This window comes from Castor canadensis, chromosome 2, assembly GCF_047511655.1.
Source record: "Castor canadensis chromosome 2, mCasCan1.hap1v2, whole genome shotgun sequence".
NCBI classification, from domain to species: domain Eukaryota; kingdom Metazoa; phylum Chordata; class Mammalia; order Rodentia; family Castoridae; genus Castor; species Castor canadensis.
In genome coordinates, this window is record NC_133387.1 from 29770154 (window position 1) to 29785667 (window position 15514).

Below are 15514 nucleotides of genomic sequence, written 5' to 3' on the forward strand. Positions count from 1 at the left end.
ATGGCTGCCAAGGTCTAGGGTTGAATGGTGGAGGAAATAGAATGATGTTGGTCAAAGGATACAGAATTTCAGACATGCAAGATGAGTAATTTATGGAAATCTAAATGCAGCACTATGACTGTACTTGATGTTGTGCTGTATACCTGAAAATTGCTAAGAGGATGGATCTTAATTGTCACCATAAAAAATTAAAGTGATCATTTATAAGGTGATGGATGTAATGGATGTATTAATTAGTTTGGTTGGGATTATTATTTCACCGTATAATATATATATATATATATATATATATATATATATATATATATATAAACCTAGTGTTTTAACGTATGTATACATTATACACCTCAAATGTATGCAATTTTTGTCAATTATACCTCAATAACGCTGGGAAGTGGGTAGAAGAACAGACTGGCGAGAGGATGGAAAGGTTATAAGGGACAAGTCAGGAGGCTGCTGCACTTGTCCAGGCAAGCAACGATAATGACTAACACTGAGGTCAGGAGCAGTGGGGTGCTGAGAAGTGGACAGATTCTGTATAAATTCAGGAATGGAGCCAACAAGATGTCCTGATGGATTAGATGTACAGTGTAAGAAAGAGATTAAGAGGATTTGAAGGACTTGGACTTGCCACCAACTGTGTGGAGAGAACAAATAGAGGATGGAAGGAAGATCAGAAGACCTACAGACCTACAAAGAGCCTACTTTGTGGAAAGTCTTATTGCTTTCAAAAACAAAACAAAACACACAAAAATGACCGTTCATGTGTCAAGATAGAAATGAGCTCTGAGAAACCTCTATCGAGAATATACATTAATACAGTCATTTTCTTGGAGGTTAGAACGTGGCTGAGCAGTTTCCTAAACATGGGTGACATTTCTGCATCCTCTGACCCTCTAGACACTAGGCCCTAAGGAAGAGTAATCTGTGCCTCATTATAATCAGTGGTGACTTCCAGGTCTACTGATCCCACACTACACAGATCTTTAATCCTAAAATATTCAATGTTTATCATAATGAGATAGAAAGCTAGACCCAGAAAAAATGAATCAAGGAAATTATGGACAATGATAAAGCAAAAGTTATTCAAAAACTAATCAGGGATTATCTGTTTCAATGAGTCTAGTAAGAATAATAAATTAGCTGATTAGTAATTGACTGTCATTATTTATCCTAAAGAACTTCCTTGAAAGCCATTGCACTAGGTTCTTTGTTTTATCTCTTTTATCACTATTTCCTGATTTTAGGGATGAAAGAGGTTAACATGAGTTAACACATACCGAAGGTCCACAGCACAGAAGTTTACACCCAAGTCAACTCTTTGCCTCTTCTCATTTTGCTCCATGTGATAGATATCATTATTTGATCAACTTGTGAGTTACCATAAATGTATCATAAAATGGAGAGCATGAATTGGAGTGGGGTGGTCACTTTTCTAGGTGTTCTAGGTGTCATGTGTGATGGCTACTAATGGTCTGCTTTATCTTGGGCAGAGCCTCCTCATAACTAAAAGACCTCAATGACCTATTCCAAAAAGTGGTTGTTCTCATTTATTTTTCATTATCTTAATTTGTCCTGCAGCCATCCCACATTTTGGATAAGACCTTTCTTCCCATTCTCATGTTAGAAATCATTGCTACAAATACTAAGTGATTTATTTGCCCAGAGCCAGAGAGCATGTTGATTGTATCTCTAGGACCAGAAAGTTTTGCATTTTTCTTCTTAAAAACAGATTTACTAAATTTAAAATTTAGTAAATTTATATGTAATAAAATTCATCAATTTTAAATCTACAATTCAATGGGTTTTGTTAAATTGTAAAACTATACATCCATCACTGCAGTCAAAAATCAAAACACCTCCTTTTTGCCTTCCTTCTCCTGATCCCAACTCTGCAACCACTCATCTGCTTTCTGCCATTAGTTATGCCTTTTCCAGAATTCACATAGATGAAGTCACATATTTTTTACTTTTTTAAATTTCATATCCCTTGAGTAGCATAACTGTTTAGATAGTTATCTATTACATATATGAGTAGTTTATTCCTTTTTATTACTAAAGAATATTTCATTTGTTATCAGTTAGTCAGATAATAGATATTATGGGGCCATTATGAAGATTTAAAACAAGTTTTGTGTGAACACAGATTTTTTTCTTGAGTAAATACCTGAAAGTAGAATGGATGGATTGGATAATGGATGTTTATAAGAAAGTGCCAGACAGTTTTCTAAAGCAGTGATAGAATTTTAAATTCCCACAAGCAATGTACGCTAAATACCACTTGATATTATAGCCCTTCTAGTGAGTATGTCATAGTATCTTGATGAGGTTTATATTTCCATTTGGCTACTACAAAGCATGATGATAAATAGGGACCAAAAGTGGGACTGTCTTTTTTTTCAACATTATGGACAAGTGACTTAAGTTCTCTATGCCTGTGTTTCCTCGTCTTTAAATTGTGTCCAATAATAGTGCTAATATCGCAGGATAATTGTGAAGGTTAAAGTGAAGGAGATGAAATGCTCAGAACAATGTCTGAGGTTGGATAAATATTTAATGAAGGTTAGCTATAATTTTTATTGTTAGTGGTTATTATTTAAGCTCAAAAAGGAGTGGGAAACTTTTGCTACAAGGCCACTTTGTATAATCTTTCTGAAGATAAGGAGGTGTTGCAAATGTTAAATAGCTCTGAAGAAAGTGCAATAAGTAACTGTTTGGGAGGATGTTCACTTCTCCCATCCCCACATTCCCAGACATCAAATCCACTGGCAAGAAACAAAGGGAGGGTTTAACCTGGTTTCCGTTTGAAGAATAGGGAAACCCATTTAAGGGTCTAAAGACTCTGGCAATACTGGTGTTAAAGATAAGAGACAGCTAGTCAGAAGAGAAGCAATTCAACACAGAAGTTCCAAGGATACAAGGGGAAGGAAAAACACGCACCCAAAAGCAGATCAGTCAGTGCTGGCAGATATCTGGGGTGAAGCCTGCAGCAGTCTAAAATGGCTTCATGGTCAACTCTGGAAACAAAGGTTTGGATGAAGAGAAGACAGACCAGAGGCAGAGGATCAGAACATCAACATACAGACCCAAGTAAAAAGACTGAGTTGGTGCTGGAAAAACCAAACCACGTTAGAAAAAGGGGTAACCTGGTAGCTTGTATGCTAAAGATAAAATCTTTTCTAAAATATGTAAGCTCCTCCAAACTGAACATTATAACTCCACCATAACCCCCAAGAAAGTCAGCAAATATTTCTATGAAAAAAATAACAGTCTTTATGGTAGATAGAGCAAGGCTACACCAGTGACAGAATGTTGGGTCTAAGTCTTTCTCAAATTATGTTTTGTCCTGACACCGTCCATTCTGGTCACTGGGCATTATGGTCTGGATGATCTTGTGCACCATGTCCACACACCCCACTGCATTTTGGCCCCTAGGCTAACCACACCTCTTTGACCACTCTTCCTAGACCTGTTTCTGACTGATGGTCCTATTCCACTCCTTCAAATGTATGACGTCTATATCCAGCCTCAGTTTCTCTCCACCTGCCTTTTAGCCTAAAATCTAGACTTGAATCCATATTTTTTCCTTTTTGTCCTATGCTAACTCATCCTTGTCCCACTTCATTGTCTGATGCCTTCCCACTGCAAGAAAAGGAAAAAGATACACTTTTAGCTTCTTTGTCTCCTGAACTGTAATATCATTGCTGTGAAATTATCTACTATACTGCCGTGTCCACCTTCCATCATCTCCTTCCATGTCGAACTAACAGGATTTGGTTTGACATCAAGCTCAGTTGCTATTTCTCTGGCACTATTTCTCTTTGACCTTAAACATATGAAATAAATATTTTCTTAATCTGGGGATGGTGGCACACACCTATAATTCCTGCACTCAGAAAGCTGAGACAGGAAGATGGAAAGTTATAGTCCAGTCAGAGCTACCAAGTAAGGTTGAAGTCAACCTGGTTCTACATAGTTTTTCCTATTACATGAAAGCAGATAAAAGATGTCCTACTTCATAGTTTTATGAAGACTCATTAAAACTTCCTGATGTGTTTTGAGAACCAGCTTCGTTCTCTAGAGGCATAAGTTCCTGACAGCATGGCTGTGTGCTTGTTGTTACATGGGATCTGATGACCAGCTCTCATGTCTGGGCTTTAGAAACAGGTTTCTCAAGGTTAGAAAGGACTGAAATGAGGGATTGGGGATTTAGCTCAGTGGAAGAGCACTTGCCTGCCAAATGCAAGGCCCTGAATTTGGTCCCCAGCACCAGAAAAAAAAAAAAAAAAGAAAGGAAAAATAGAAAAAAAAAGAAAACAAAAAAGACAAAAAAAAAAAAAAAAGGACTGAAATGAAACCTACAGTGTGACTAGCTGTCACTTCACACATAACCATAGTACATCATTAATATTGCATTCCTTTATGTGTTTAAAGTGCTCCAAATACAAATGTGACATTTTCCTTATTCTTAATTCCTCCTGTTCAAGTTTTCATGGAGGAGTTCCAATGGTTAATATTTGCTGGGTGGGGGATAGTTGTGCCCTTCAGCTCCCATCTCAAGAAGAGTAGGCTGGGCAGGAAGTTGAGGTTGATAGGACCAGAGCCTAATCTTTGGCTTTAATTCCATTTTATTCTTTCCCATGTGACTTCACAGAATGAAACTAAGGAAATGAATCTTTCTATTACCTTGACCTAGATGGGCATGATAATTTTACAGGAAAAGATAGGAAGGGGGAAATGTAAGCAATATTCAAATGAAGCAGATCCAGCTAGGGTCACTTCCAGCACAACAAGCTCCTCTATTGATTGCAACCTGATAAAATTTCTCAGAAGGGATGAAAAGAGCCCTCTAGAAACACCTTGCCTCTACTCCATGTGCACCTTCTGTGAAATCTGTTTTCCTATCAGGCATCTGTCTTTTTTTCTCTCTCCTTCCTGTGCTTAGTTTTCTGAACATAAAAGCAAGACCCAAGGAAATCACAACTTTGGTTTACCTCAGTTTCAAATCACTCATTTCCATATTTCAGGAGAAAATATTTTACTTGGGCCTGACTATAACTCACTGTGTCTCTGATTCCATCTTCTGGACAAGCACAGTTCGATAGCCCTGGGCCTTCATTGAAGCACAGTAGCCACCAAATCCAGACCCAGAGGGTATAGGTGTCACTTGCTTACAGCCTGAGGTGTGTGCTGCAGGAGAAGCTCTGAGAAGCAGCTCATAGAAAAAAGTGAGCATACCACCAAGGGAGGCCTTAGCTGGAAGGACTGAGCTGAGAGGTGAAACTGTAAGAGGTGTTCACACTGCTTTTGTTGAAAAGCATGGACTCTTTACTCAGGCCCAAGAATTAACTAAAAGCTGGACGAAAGTATGGCATCATCCCTCATTTTGTATCTATCATTGCTCTAAGCCATTCTTTTGCAGTCACCTTTCAATCACCTTGGATTCCAGGAAAAGACAGTTGATAACATCTTCATATCAGGGGACTGAAACTACCCCCAATAGTAGAGCCTATCTGCCTGATTCTAGATACAACTCCCTCAAGTACCTCTTCCAGAATAAGAACTAAGGTAATGACCAACCAGACCCACACCTGTGATTGGAACTTCTTGACTATGCATACCTGTCTCCTCTTACTCCAGTTCCTTTGTCTACTTAAATTTGTGGTTTATGCCTATACCTCAAAGACAGCTGAAAATATGCTGAGTGCTTACTCTGCCTCTTTCCACAGCATGTCCTGAGCCATGTAATACATTTCCTTTCCCTGTCTCCACCATGCCTCTTTATTTGGCATACAGGGCCAAGTGGCCAGACATGGCATGTGGAATCCCAGCAATTTGGGCCTTGGGTCCCAAACTCCAGTTTCAAATCCAGGTCTGGGGCTCACTGGACAGAACTGAAACCAGTTACAAGAAATTAAAACAGAAGATGGAGAAAAGACTTTGATTTAACTCCTGGTCCTCTTGCTGTTGTCTGTGTTATCTTGGGTTGCCACTTAACCTCGAGAAGCCTCAGTTTCCTCATCATGGACATTATCACAGCTTCTACCTCAGCTATCATAAGACTTAAATGGGATGATGCAGGCAAACCACTTAATAGAATACTTGGCATAAAATAGAGGCTTCTTGTATTTCACCACCTAGCCATTACTGCAGCTATTATTATTAATATTTACATTTGACAAAGGAGACAGGTGCTATGCCCATTCTTAAAGGGCGTTCATGCTCTTGTGTGGTATTCCAGACAAACACAAGGCAGTCAGCACAAGTTGACCTCCAATTGCTCTCCATTACTCAAGTGAGGAAATTAAGGTTGATAAAAAGATGAAATAATTTGCCTGGTGTCACACCAAAAAACAGCAGAGTTGACATTCCAGCCTGAGCAGCTTGCTCTGTCTTGATACCTAAGCAGTTCCAACACAATTCTTAGTTTTTTAGACTGATCTACACTCTGCACATCTCCCAGATTTCAACATCCTCCTTTATAGTTTCTCTCTGGAATATGCTTTCTCTTCGTTTCAACCTAATAAACTTCTACCAACCTTAAAGTTGCAGCTCAAATATTATCAATTGGGTCCTTGTGCAAGAGTGCCTAAATTGCTTTTGCTGAAAATCACCCAGGGTCCCTGAATTAACCAAAAGCAGAAGAAAAGCTTGGCATCCCTGCCTCTGTTTTGCATTTGTTTTTTGCTCTAAGCCACCTCTTTGCAGTTATTTTGCAATCACTTGGATTCCAAGAAGAACAGAACTGATAACATCTTTATGACAATGGATGGAAACTACCCCTAACCTAGAGTCTCCTCAGATAGACCACCTGCCAGGTGACAATAATTCGTGATAACTGCTTCTCTGAAATGCCTTTCAGAACAGAATAAGATAATGATCAACCAGACCACACCTGTGACTGGGACTTTTCACTGTGCATACCTTTTGTCTCCTGCCCTAGTTCCTTATAATTTAAAGCTAAAGCTCATGTCTGTACCCCAAAGATAGGCTGAAGGACTTTGCTTTTTCCCGCAGCATGTCCCAGGTAGTGTAATAAATCCCCTTTCTCTGTCCTTCACTATTACTGTCTCTTTATTTGGCACATAGTGGTAAGTGAATGGTCCTGACATGTGGAAGTCCAAAAGTTTGGGCTTTGGGTCCAAAACTCTGGTTTCACTTGTAAGTCCTTTTCTAAGGCCACCAAGAAAGTAGGTTTCTCCTATCATTGGGTTCACTTCGATCCATGCATGACATTGAATTTTGGGCTTGGTTGAAACTGCTTCCCACTCCTTTACATTAGGGCTCTTAACTATGTCTACTGAAGAGCATCTGAGGGAAGTCTGGGAATCAGGCATGAAGATATGTGTGTCACACACAGATACTGACATGCACAGTCACCATTATTTGATTTTTCCAAATCATGTCAGTGTACACATTATTTTTTATGCTTTTCTCGAGGAGCTGTTCCTGTAGACAGCACTATATGCTCATCAGTCTGGTCATGATATATCAGAACAACTCCCTGCTGGCAAGGATTAAAGAATCTGTGTCCTGCCATTATGATGACGAGCATCTGTTTTTACTCCAAGATCAGATCAAGTTAGAAAGCATCAAAGCAACTGATAGAGACGAAATATTAAATATCCTCTGTCTTTGCTTTCTGCTGTCTGATAGAACACCAAAACCCAAGTGCTTTTTGTATTGACAACATTCTCTCCAGTGGAAGAATGGAGCCGAGTATGCTGAAGTAGGCATCATACCTTTCTTGGTCAGTTCTGTTATCAGTTTCTTTCAAGAAAAGAAGGATGGAGTTAAAAAAGCAAAACTTTACCAAAATTTGACCTGCCCTGATACAATAACCTGGTTTTAAAATAGCAACAGGTAGCTGGTGAAAGCCACATATCTCAAAATTGATTAACGGAGGTTTGGAGCAGATAAAGCAGGTTAAATTAGTGCCTCTACAAAAAGAACTTATCTGTTCCCTGAAAGTTTACTTACAAAAATTAATATTTTGAGACATGTGTGATGGAGGAATTGGAAGCTTCTTTAGGCAGTCAGGTTATGCCTTGAAAGATGAATACTATTTAACAAATCCTTTATGAAGTCCAGTGCTGAAGTTTCTTACGCAAGTCAGCTTCATAGGACACTTGTGAATATGCAGAACACATGTAGTGCTTGGTAATGCATCTTACAGTTTCATTGTATTATAGGAGGATGCAGGAAGATCTAGCCTACTGCTTCCAATGGTCCTGCTTGACTATAGCAAGGTATCAACTAATTCAGGAACCTTGAGTCACTGCCTGTTCAACATGTTTTCTCATAAAAGGAAAGCAGAATTAGAATTTCTCTTGTCCAAATTTGTGATACAGAAATATCCAGACAACTTGAAACTCAGTACAACTCTTTTTTAGAGTACTTCTGCTCAGATGACCTTAGATATGAATGCTGGGTTCTTAGTCCTCCCTTTGCTAACATTACAAGCCCATTATATCATAACTGAAGACGAACTGATACTGTCTGCCACAACAGGAGAAGCCAAGCATTTCAGTGTTGCTGTCAAACAGAAAATCTGCCAGACACTGGTGGCTCATACCTATAATCCTAGCTACCCAGAAGCAAAGATCAGGAGGATCACAGTTTGAAGCCAGCCTGGGCAAATAGTTCACGAGACCCTATCTAGAAAAACCCTTAACAAAAATAAGGCTGGTGGAGTGGCTCATGGTGAAGGGGCCCAGTACCACAAAAGAAGAGAAGAAAGTTTACCGACAGTACATGTGCGGGAACATCAAAGACCATTCTGTAATTTTAGCTTCTTATTCAAGACAAAGACAAGACCTTTTGCATTTATTTATTTATTTTTAGTGCTGGAGGCTGAACACAAATCCTCACGCAGGCTAAGCACACACTCTAACCCTAAGCTATATTTCCAGTCTCAAAATTTTTTTAGCAAAAACAAAGTTTATTCTTTAATTTTATTTGCACATTCTGGGTTTCTGTCTTTCCCCTTTTCCTTATTTTTTTAAAAACATTTTTATTAACATATATTAGTTTTGGGGGAAGGCATTCATTGTGACTTTTTCTATATGCTTACAATGTACTTTGGATAAGGTTGCTCTTACCTTCACTTTCCTTCATCCCCCGTTTAAAAGGATTTCAACAGGTTTCATTGTTCTATTTCATGTAAGTATGTACAGTATATCAACCATATTCACTTGCTTTACTCATTTTCCCTCTACCCTACCACTAGTACCACCTCTCAACAGGACCCAGTTCTTCATTTTTAAGTATGTGTTCATTGTTCAAAGAGGTTTTATGATGGTACCTCACCTGAGGATATACTGTATTTTACTCTACCTTATGCATTTCTCCCACCCCTCTTATTCAACAGCTTTCAGTGTATTTTGTTATGCAATCTTCCTACACAGATACAATGTATTTGGATATTATTCACTATCATTGTCTTTCCTCCCCCTCCTCCTCCTAGTCTCCAAAAGCAGTCCAACTATTGAAAACATGTAATAGATAGATATAGATAGATATACAGATATATGATCATTTTTGTATTTGATCCTGGCTTGTTTCACTTAACCTGATGATCTCCATTTCCATCCATTTACCTTCAGACAACATAATTTCATTCTTTCTTATGGCTGTATAATACTCCATTGTGTATATATGCTATACTTTCTTCATCCATTCATCAGTTGTAGGGCATCTGGGCTATTTCTGTAGCTTGTTAATAGTGTTGCAAGTGTTTCCATTGTATCCTGACTTATATTGCTTCAAGTATATGCCCAGAAGTGGTAACACTGGACCTTATATTTCTATTTTTAGTTTTTTGAGGAATATCCATACTGCTTTAAACTGGCTGTGCTCATTTACATTTCTACCAGAAGTGTATAAGGTTTCTTGTCCTTGCCCATATGTTTTGTTTGTGTTCTTGATGAGAGTCATTCTAACTAGGGTGCATTCTCTCTATGTTTAAAACTATTGCCTGAAAATAACTGCATACAAAAGTTGAAGAAAAAGACATGATACTTTATTTTAAAAAGTCAATGTAATAAAACAAATTGCACACACAGTTTTATTAATAATCTTATAAATAAGTATCTTTAGGAAGAATGTCAAATGTCCAAAGCTTGATGATGCCAAAAATGTTAACACTAGCATGAACATATGACCATGTGGAAGGGAATGCCATCTTTGTAATTTGTGTTCTGCCTGCAGCAACAAGGAGAGTGACTGTACTACAACCCAGGCTGGTCATATTAGACATGATTTCCCCATTCCCTGAAAGGCAATGACCACCAGAGAGGAAGTTGGCAGCATCACAGGAATATGTATGGATTAAAATTTAAAATCTCAGTGAAATTTTTACTCTTTAATTAAAGAAATCTTCTTCATTTAATATCTTATGAATTGTAGAAGGAAGATTGGACTGGAGAGTGTAGAACAAGAATTTATTTCCTATGGTTGATACCACAAAATGATAGAGTAGAATATGTCTTTTTATTTGCTGTTCAGTTTTACACTAGATTCACCAAAGTCGAAATCTTTAGCAATTAAAATACACATCAGGGTATTGATATTGTTATGGACTGAATTGTGCACCCTCAAAATTCAAATGTTGAGGTTTTAATCTCTAATACCTCAGAATGTGACCTTATTTGGAGATGGGATATTTACAGAAATAATTCAATTAAAATGAGGTATTTGAGTATTAATCCACTATGACCGGCATCTTAAAGAGGAAGAAATTTGGACACAAATAGGGACGTATGGAAGACACAGAAGAAGTTGATCATTTTGCAAGCCAAAGACAGAGGCCTGGAACACATTTTTCCCTCATCACCCTCAGAAGGAAGCAATTTTTGTTGACATCTTGACACCAGACTTGCAGCCTCAGAACTGAGAAAATTTATTTTTTTCAAGCCATACAGTCTATGGTATATTGTTACAAACCCCCTAATAAATTAGTACAGAGCTGCAGAATAAATCCCAAGGGACTTCAAGGGAAAGAAAGTGAATCTATGATAAGGCAGCTTAGAAGAAATCAGAAGCAGGCATGACTTATTAATCCCTATGACCACTGCCTGGGAATAGGAGAAGACAGTAGGACCTGAAAGAGCCCTAGAACCTCTAGGGTTCTATGTTTTAAGTACCATCATTACGGAGTAAAGCTATTAGATAATGTGACACCTTAGCCTAGGATTCAAGACACATGTGTCTATTTGGTTTTTATGTTTTGGGGTTTTTTGTTCTTTTACATCCAGAAGTGTTGGTGTTATGGTTTAATATGAAATGTCCCTACAGGCTCATGTTTGGAAAACCTGGTCCTCAGATGGTGCTGCTATTTCAGGAGGTGGCTGGGTCTAGGTGCCACCTAGGTACAGCAAGTAGGTTACAGGAGGAGTGATGTACCAAGGGCATACTAAGATAAACCTAGTTTCTGATCCATTCCTCTCTGTGTTTCCTCTTCACCATGAAGTGGACAGTCCCTTCCTATCTACAATCCTGCAGCATGATGTTCAGCCTCACCTCAGAAACCAGTTGACCATGAACTACAATACTTCTGAAACCTTGAGACAAAATAAGGCCTATAAGTTGTTTATGTTGTAAGATATTTTGTCAGAACACCACAAAATCTGGTTAAAACAGTGGGAAAATCCTTGTTTTTTAAAAAGACAAAATCTCAACATTAGGGGTACTAGAAGAGAAGAATGTATGAGAGCAGATCTAAAGGAAAGCTTATCTTACTGAGCCCCAGTTGCAAACGACTTTGTGGACCCAACTCCTGCTTCTTGCACTGAGCAGTCAGCTGCTTTTACTCTGCCCTCATCCCCATCCTCTGAGGAACACTGGTGCACCCTGGCTCCTCTCTCTTCAGCTGGTGCACCCTGGCTCCTCTCTCTTCACACAATCTCTTCAGATGGTTTCATCCACTCTCATGGTTTCAAATATCATCTAAATGGATTTAGTTCCCATAAGTCCATCAGAACTGTTTCCCAGTGGCTTACTTGGAGAAAGTTGCTCAGCCTGAGGTCTCAGTTTTTTTCAATAAAAGCAGCATCACCATCACAGGATACTATGGAGATTAGATGAGAAATTTCCTACAAGTTCTTAGCGCAGGTTTTTCCCAGAGCAAGTAAGTATTCAAAAAATGAGAGTTAAAATAAAAGTAACAACAATACAAGCAAGAAATCTTATGGGGCATCCTACCAAAAGTTTGTCTAAAAGCATTATGTATGTCAACTCATTTAATTCTTACCACAAATGAGAAAACTGAGACAGAGAAAACTTGTGTAACTTGACCCAGCTCTCAACCAGTAAATGATGGGCCTAGAACTCAAACTCAGGTAGACTGACCACAAAGAACATATTCTCAAACTACTGGAAACACTGACTTCTCTTATTATGCATTGCTAAAGACATAGCCCTCAACTGCTCCTTGAACTTCTATATTCCATGGCTTTTAAAAAAAGTGTGTCTGGCTACCCCACCAACACCTCAACTGCAGCAAGTTCAAAACAGAGCCCTCCATACCTGCTCCTCTGCCTGTGCTCCTTTCTTAGGAGTGGATGATGTGACCCTGGCAAGGAAGCTGGTGTCAGAGGATGTTCCTTGTCTTGTCTGACCCTCTAATGTCCAGTCAACTAACTGTGGAATCTTAATTCTATGCTTTTCTCATCCCTAATAACTCCCTAGTTCAAGATTTCATCTCCTGTGTCCTAGATAATGGTAACAGACTTCTAACTCTTTTTCCTGCCTCCAGGCAAAAGACCCAGTTTTTACTCACTGCACCTTACTTACAGAGTTAAAAGAGAAATCTGACCATCTTATTGTGCTTAAAGAAGTATAGTTTCATTATCAATGCCCCAAACCCCAACTCTCATGTTCCAAGTCCCACCTTCCTCCTCACTCTTCAGCAATTCCCACAGGCTCTCCTCTCTCTCTCTCCTCCTCTCTCTCTCAACACACCCACATATGCACCATGCCAATTCACGAATACTAGATACTAAAGTCTAAATTTTTAATACATTCAGCATATTTACTAAGAAAACATACAACCATCACAAAATTAAAATTTTTATTTGTAGAAATAAAATCATTTTGATTCAGCTTTCTAAGAAAAATTTGAAATTACCTTTCAATGACTATTTTCAAAATAACAAAAGCCAGCAGCTTTATTCATATTATAACACATGATTTTTATCTGAAAGATAAGCTGACTGATATTCTTCTGGAGACACGGTGTGTTGTCACGTGACTAGTTATCATTTGTGTTTGCTGAAACCAAATGACTTCAGGACATGGAAACCTAACATTGAAGCAGCCCTGGGGATCTGATGCCAGTTTCCCCTGCTGCTCTCCATTAATAGTTTATTGTTGGGTGGCATAAGTGAGGCCCAGAAAATTTTATTTCTTCAAATACAAGTTTCTCCTTTAATCTATAAAATAACCTATGGTGTAGCACTCAGAAAATTTCTTGGTAGACACATTCAGATACTTTTTTTAGTCTGCAGTTAAAAGAAAGAATATGAACAAAATTTGTGCTGATTATGTTTTACCTCATAGCCTCATGGGGGCAGTATTGTGTAATGGTGGAAAGACCAGGGTAGTCACCTAAATCTGGTTCTCAGATTTATTAGCTGTGTCATCCAGGGCAAATCACTTAATCTAAGACTCACATAGGGCAAATTATGTAACCTCAGACTGAATTGCTTCACTTGGAAAAACTAAATCAATGAGAGATTGTATATAAAGCACATAATTGTTTACTAAGAGACAGAGCTCTTTTGAGGAATTGTAGTGATTGGCAACTTCAGCCAGGCTAATTCCCAGCATCTCATGGGAACAATACATTGCTATGGTACTTGACTCTGGTCATTTAGGAAGTAAAGTTTAGTATAGGGCACAAAGAATATATTTCTTTTAGGGTGTTCAATTCTCAAAAACATTTGTTTACTACATACTATGGACTTGATGGGTTTCCCCAGCTTGAAAAATGATGAGCACAGTATAAATAGTAATACCAGAAATCTCTTTCACTTTCCATCTTTAATTAAAACCTACCCTATATCTGCTATATATGATTAACATATTAGGGTAGAAATAATGTATTTCAATAAAAATTGTACATTCTGCCTCCTACTTTGAAGTTTGTTATTAAACATGTGTTACATTGAAATGATTAGAGAACAAATAAAGTAGTATTATCACAATGTTTTAAACTTTTACGGAGCATAATTACAGATGTACACATCAGTTCAAGATAATGATTCCCTGAGGATAGTAACTTTTTTTGATAATTGAATTATACATTTAATGTACAAGTCACTCATAAAATACAATAAAATAGCACATTCTGCTAGCATTAATTGTAGTTTTAAATCAAATTAAACCTGTTATGAATGCATATACTCACTCAAAATGAAAATACCAATTTTTATATTCCAAGTGTAAACAGAAAGTCATTTAATAACAGGGAAGCTTTGAAAAGTATACAAAGGTTTACTAGCTATTGCTTCTTATTGAGCACCTGCCATTCTAACCATAAGCACTGTACTAGCTGACTTTATTTTCTATATTCTTCTCCGCAGTTGACCTTCTCAGCTAAAGCAAACTCAGAAGATGAGTGACTTGTCTAAAGTCAAGAGTTTACCAATGGCTGTACTGGGATTAGCTTGCTCTTTTGCCTGCATCCTGTTGCCAAGGATTGGCTTTCCTGAGAAAAACTATCAGCACATGGATTTTGGAATTTTATTTAAGTGATACTTCTTTTAAAAGAATTATTTGCTAAAAATTTGGGAGGCTATATAACCTTACAAAAGAAATGAGATTCAGTGGATAAATGAATTTATAACTCTTTGTGATTGTTGTACTTTAAAAATAATGATTTTCATAGTCAAATGCCACAAAAGATGTACTTTTAAAACTGGTGTTTGGTTTTCTGTTAGCATTTGAAAAGACAAATCTTAATTTTCAGAAATGACAATGGTCTGTAAACATAAATTTAGTTATAAATGAGAAACAAAACAGTCTTAAAAAATGTGCTTGGTGGGAAAGGATACCCTTGCACATTGTGGAAAACAAATCTCCAAATTACTGTTTAAGAACAAAGTTCACCTGCCTCACAAGTGCAAAGACCTGAGTTCACATTCTACTATCATCAAAAAACAAAGTTAACATGAGATGTCATTTTCATTTATCAGATTAACAGTGACAGAAGAATTTTACAAAACCCAGGTGGAGAGGGAACACCATGATATCATTAACTGGAACAAACCACTTGGAAGAAAATATAGCAATATCTAAATTAAAATTGATGTAACTTCACATCAAGTTCCATTTCATCCAGGCAAAAGTGTACCAGGATGTATACACATATATGTGTATATATATAAAGTTTTTGATATTAAGAAATAGAAATGTCTGTTAATAACTTTCTAAAATAATTGTCATATATGATGCAATCACTACAAAGATTCACTGATGTGGACACCAAAAATGCATTGTTGTATGGGAAGAGCAA